Source organism: Pongo abelii, chromosome 5, assembly GCF_028885655.2.
Source record: "Pongo abelii isolate AG06213 chromosome 5, NHGRI_mPonAbe1-v2.0_pri, whole genome shotgun sequence".
In the NCBI taxonomy this organism is placed as follows: Eukaryota; Metazoa; Chordata; class Mammalia; order Primates; family Hominidae; genus Pongo; species Pongo abelii.
Window position 1 is genome coordinate 84,725,210 of NC_071990.2, and position 6,453 is coordinate 84,731,662.

The window sequence follows — 6,453 nt, forward strand, 5'->3', positions numbered from 1 at the left end:
CTCTGAAGAATCCTAATGTGTACCCCAACTGTTTCCAAAATGATTTTGAGATTGCTAAGCAGCCACATTCAGTTGAACCTGGCTTTACATTTTTTAGGTTTAAGCAATTTTGGGGGCAATGAATGTACCTTCAATAGACTTTTGAGTGTCAACCTTTATTTTCTCCCAGTCCATTGCTTACAGTCCGCAGGCTACTGCTGCTCTGTCTAATGATCCTTACAGTAAATACACAGAAGAATAGACAATGTATTCAACAGAGACTGATCCCTGGAGTCTGCACATAAGATTTAGTCTGTAGTTGATACTAATAAGCATGAGCACAGCCTACATTGCTGTTTCATCTGCCTTAAGTTTTAGATAGCATATGTTAGAATGAAGTGGCCCCTCTGAAGGAAACAGGAAACTTATATAGTAAAATGTAATTAAACCAGGATAAGCAGCTATCTTGGAAACTGTGACAAGAAGCTTACAGAAAATTTTGGAGATGTCGATAAGGGAGACATGGAGAGTAAGGGGTGGGTCACTGTTTCTCCAAGGCTGATAAATCATGGCTCCAATGTGGACTTGGTATTAGGCCTCCCAAATGATGCTTCTCCTCACCACACACACACACATACATACACATAGACACACACACACACACACACACACACACAGAGAGAGTTTTAAATTTCCATGCGACCTGGAAGACATACTTCTTCTTCCTGGGGCCCAGTTTTCTCATCTGTAATGTAATAGAAGTAAGCCAGATGATCTCTAAGTTCTTTTCCAATTCTGGCATTTTATAACTCTAAAGTTTGTTTTCTCTAATCAGTTCTGTGATTTGGAAGACAATGAGTTGATAATCCAGTGGGCTATGACAGTTATAGTTCTCTTAATAAGTTAAATTAGAATATTCATGTTTTGGCATTCACATCCACGTTTGCAGACTCTGATTAGCATGGACAATTTTCTCTCCCAAGTCACTTCCACACAAACTTATCAAATCATCTGACTAGTCGCACTCATCCTGACCACGTCACATCACAAAGGGGCATGCATTAGGGCAGTTATAACATCCCCCAAGGTATTTGCACAATGACTGCTCACCATAGGGAACAGGCTTCCCTCCCTGCAACAAACAAGGAAAATGTCTTTTCAAATGCTCTAAATAATACATGTGAAAACCTAGGCAATACTCAAGGTATAAAGGAAAAAAGCAAAAATGGCTAAATTCCCACCACTCAGAGATTATCACCATGAACATGTCAGTGAACATTCTAACATAAATTTTCTATGTTTATATATACACACACATAATTTTGTATAAATGGGATCATATTATGCATGCAATTTTAAAATAATTTTTAAATCTTATGAAAACTTTTATGTTTTAAATTATATCTAAAACTTACTTTACAGTCCAATAATATTTTAATACAGAATTTTTAAATTATAGTATATTTTTCCTGTATTTAAGGAAAGATTATTGGTCTACAAAGGGGAGATTAGAAGACTTGCTTTCTCAACCCACAGTTGTACCATCTATGTCTAAAGATACTGAAAAATGTGAAAACTGACGGAACAGAGAATTCTGACTTTCTAAAGAAATCATGCAAAACTTTAAATGAAACAAACAAATGATGAAAACTATGTTTCCCTCACTTTTTAGATGTTAATAATTTGCCATAGTGGGTCTTATGAAAAAGAAAAATTTCAGATGATATAGCGTGTCAATTAAGTTGTGGTCAATTTTGAGGTCAATGACTCATAGTTTAAAGAACGAAAATTGAATATTTTAATTGTAGATTTGATGAGCTCTTTAAATGCCAAAAATGATTTGTTAGAAATTTTTGAACTAGAAATGAAAACTCCCTGAAGCATCTTCTAGGATAAATAGTCATATTGCATTAACCGTAAGAGCATAACCAATAACTGAGAGACCTTTTACAATTTTAAAGTCAAATATTGCTGAATGCCCGCTGGATGAAAAGTAAATAAAAGACGTTACAGCAGGAACAATTTCCAATATTACAGCAACTCAGTGAATTTCACTTCTGCTGCATCCTGAAGGAAGATGGTTGTCTCAGGAAAATCAATTTGAGTTGCAAGCTGAGCTAGCTGCTTTATTTACAGAACACCATTTTTACTTGGATGAACAAGGAAAATACAAACTATGGTTATTCAGTTGTGTGTTTTGGCAGCTATTTTCTGGAAAATTAACAAAGTAGCCTGTCACTGCCAGGACTAACATTTTTTGCTAATGTTGCTGATTTTGTGTTTTGTGCTAATGATAAAGTTTCAACTTTTAAGAGATTAGAATTTTGGAAAACTCTTATCTTCCACTGTGAATTTGTCCACTTCACAATGCTTGAAGACATTTTTATGAGATTTATAGGTATTCATAAATGTGATTTTTTTTTTTTTTTTGAGACGGAGTCTTGCTTTGTTACCCAGGCTGGAGTGCAGTGGAGTGATCTCCGCTCACTGCAACCTCCACCTCCCAGGTTCAAGCAATTCTCCTGCCTCAGCCTCCCCAGTAGCTGGGATTACAGGCGCCCACCACCACACCTGGCTAATTTTATATTTTTAGTAGAGACGGGTTTTCACCATGTTGGCCTGGATGTCTCGAACTCAAATGATCTGCCTGCCTCAGCCTCCCAAAGTGCTGGGATTACAGGTGTGAGCCACTATGCCCAGCCAAAAATGTGATTTTTTTAATATCATTTACTTTTTGATATCAATATTTGAATTTCTATTTACCAATATGTAATCTTGTAAAAAAATATACATGGGTAAAGATCTATTCAAAGTGCAAGATAGACCAGTGGATTTTAATGTTACAGAGTACCAAAAGTTCATTGTTAATCATTTCACATCCCACAATGAAGCTTACCTTTCAGAAACTACCGCCTGTTGAAATTTGATGTTATGTCAAAGAAGGCTATCCACAGTTATAAAAGGCTACTTAAATGCTTCTCTCCTTTTCAACTATATGTCTCTGTGAAGTTTGAATTTTTTCAACCCAAATAGCATATTGCAACAGATCGAAAGCAAAAACAAACATGAGAATCCAGCTGACAGTAAAGAGATGTGCAAAGATGTAAAACAATGCCACGCTTATCACTAAATGTTTTTGTTTTAGAAAACACATTTGTCATAAATATGTTAATTATGTCAACATGCAATTAGCTTATTGTTATTTTGAATCAATCAAATATTTTTAAAATTCAGTTTTATTTCTGATATCATAACTGCTGATAAATATAATCCACAGAAATGAAAGCTCTTTAGAGTCCTCAATGATTTTTAAGAGTTGTAAAATGGTGTTGTGACCAAAATAATTGAGAACCACAAATCTAAAGTAAATCGTAATTTACCCAATTTATTTAATGGATACCTTGATTTAAATTGCCTATTTATTTACCTTGTCTATTAAAAAGCTATACCCTACTAATGAAATAAAAATCAATGTATCCTTTTTCATAAAAGAACAATTGCTCAAGCAATAATGTTGATTTGGAGTTTAAATGTATGGTTCAAATAGTACCTATAGTTTTTTTTTCTTTTTAAGGAATTTGAAGTCAAAATTTATATTTTCATCTCCTGTTATTTTTTATTTTTAACATCAGTTTAGCAATAGGGAAACATTGACTTATTTGATTAAAATGGTTAAGATCCACACTGAATGTGCATTACTACTAGATCATGGACAAACTTATTCTTTTCTAACTTACAATTTAGCATTCGTTCATTTTTAAACAAGTTTGAATGTAAATTATTCACTGGGCTTCTCAGAAGGAATTTGTACTTTCAGTTAGGGATATTTTTAAATCTTAAATTTGTAGTGTATGGTCTATGGTTTATTATTTTCTCCCCTGGCATTCAGCAAAGTTCTTGATGCATAAGACATACTCAGTAAATGTTTGTTGGATGACTGACGGATAAATGATGAGCACATGAGTGAATAAATGAGTAAATGAGTGAATGAATGGATTTTTTTAATCAAAAGAGTATGTTTAGCCATATGCATATTTTATGACAAATTAGAAACAAGAATGATCCTTTGAATATGTATACCCCACCAGGCAGCCACCTCTGGTTCAGAGCCTCCTTCCCGACCCCAGGCTATTCTGACCCTGATAGCCTAAGTGCTGTTGCTACCTTTACTTGGACTTTCTTTCCTTCTTCCTTTCTTCCTTTCTCCTTTTTCCTTTTTCCTTTTTCCTTTCCTTTCCTTTATTTCCTTATTTCATTCTTCTTGCCCAGGCTGGAGTGCAGTGGCATAATCTTGGCTCACTGCAACTTCCGCGTACTGGGTTCAAGCAATTCTCCTACCTCAGCTTCCCGAGTAGCTTGGACTACAGGCGCCCGCCACCACACCCAGCTAATTTTTGTATTTTTGGTAGAGACAGGGTTTCACCATGTTGGCCAGGCTGGTCTCAAACTCCTGACCTCAGGTGATCCGCCTGCCTCGGCCTGCCAATGTACTGGGATTACAGACATGAGCCACAATGCCTGGCCACCTTTCCTTAGACTTTCTTTATTCCCCGTTTAGCCTGGACTTCTGAGTGCCACTTGCCCCTGTCTGACTCTTCACTGACATGACATAGCCCATTATCTCATGTTAGGCTTTTCTTGGAAACAGCACAGGATAAGGGTAAAGAAGAGAGTGGACTCAGGAACCTACCTCCTAGCCTGGCTCTACTACTTCTTGGCTGGCTGACTTTGAGCAAATGCCTTTTTTCCCCTCCTCTGTATGGTGGGGATCATAAGAGCATTACCCTCAAGGGGTTGTCATGAGAATTCCATGGGTGAGTCTTTGTAAAGTGATTAGAATGGTGCTTTGCACACAGTAAGCTCTTTATAGATGTTTATTAAATAAATGTAAAAGTATAGAAGGACAGCATGGCGTGGCTGGCTTTTAGAACCCTGTTAGACTTCAGGTTGAGTGGGGGTGTAGGAAGCCCCTTTCCCCAGACCTGCCTACCCCATTGTACAGCTCTTTGGACCCAAGTTCTGGCTCTTCACAGATGGGCTTCATTCTCCACATTGGGTCACATCTGGCTGTATCTTGAGACAGACCACCCTACCTGGGGAACACAAATTTCCACATCCAGGACAAGTAAAACAACTGCCATTCAAATATAACTTTAATGAGGTATCCTTCCACCTACACAGAAGTATCAAAGGTTATCAGAAAAAGGGTGAGAAGAGCATTCTCTAAGAGAAGAAATTACTCATAAGAGCAAAACAGAAGAAGGTAGGAAAAATAAATTCAGACTGGGAATAAACATTTCTGGATTATGTTACAAATCATGTATAGTTGGGAATAGTCACCTGCCTAAAAGGATTAATCAATCTTCCTTTCTGGTTAGTGTACATTCTGTTCAGACACTGCAAGGGTTATTTGAGAGGGCTTGTCCCCTGAAAGCCCATAACCTTTGTCTGCAGCTTGTTCAATAGACATATGTAATTATTTAACATTTGAGTTAGTCACATCATGTCATGTTGGCTGAGACATCAAATAATTTCTAATTGGATCAGTTACAAACCTTTCTTTTTCCCATTTAAACCATAATCCCTGCAGTTTAGATATGTTTCATCTCCTATGAGCTGTTAATGAGGATGATGTTCTTTTTCAGAGTTGGAATAAAGGAAAAGTTGTCTTAAATAAGCACCCGGAGGCCTAAGAAATCTCATGGAACTGTTAGGGCCTAGAGATAGGGCCTAATCACTATAGAATAAGTATCTTAAAATAGTTAAGTTTCACACACCTTATCCACCATGTTTTGTGTAAATAGGAAAATGCCAGTAACTAAACTCGTGTTTAAAAATGTAACATTTGAGAAGATCCTAGGATTGCTGCATTTGTCAATGGATAATGTAAGTAGCAGTTCATCAACCTGCAAACACTGTACCACACTCACTGGTACACAGTTACAACCTAGAAACCATCAGCAATCTAGTGTGCAGCCCAAGAGACTGTGCCTTCTTTCAGTCATTACTCCCCTCTCTGATTTCTAACAGCATAGGTTAGTTTTGTCTGCTTTTGTATTTAAGTAAATGGAACCATTTTCTATGTACTCTTTTGACACTGACTTTCCTTCATTATTGGTTGTGAGATTCACCCATTACATAGTTTGATTTTAAACCTTGCTACTTTCAGTCTCTGTAACTTAGGGAAGTTGCTGTAGAATCAGGGTAACAATGGCCAATTCTTAGGAGTGAGTGCAAGAATGAAATAAGATAACAGGAGAAGGCCTCTCAGCCAGTGCCTGTTTCTAACAGATGCCCTTCCCATCTCTCCTCCGAAAGCCTCTTCTGTCCCACGCTACTCCTTGACCTTGATACCATGCAGCAGCTTCCTCTGGCTCTTCTCACATGGGGCTGGGCATCTGCAGCAGTGAGCAGGCAACACCCAGGCTCCTGGCAGATCTGCTTTCCCTAATTAATAGGCTTCATAAAGAACTC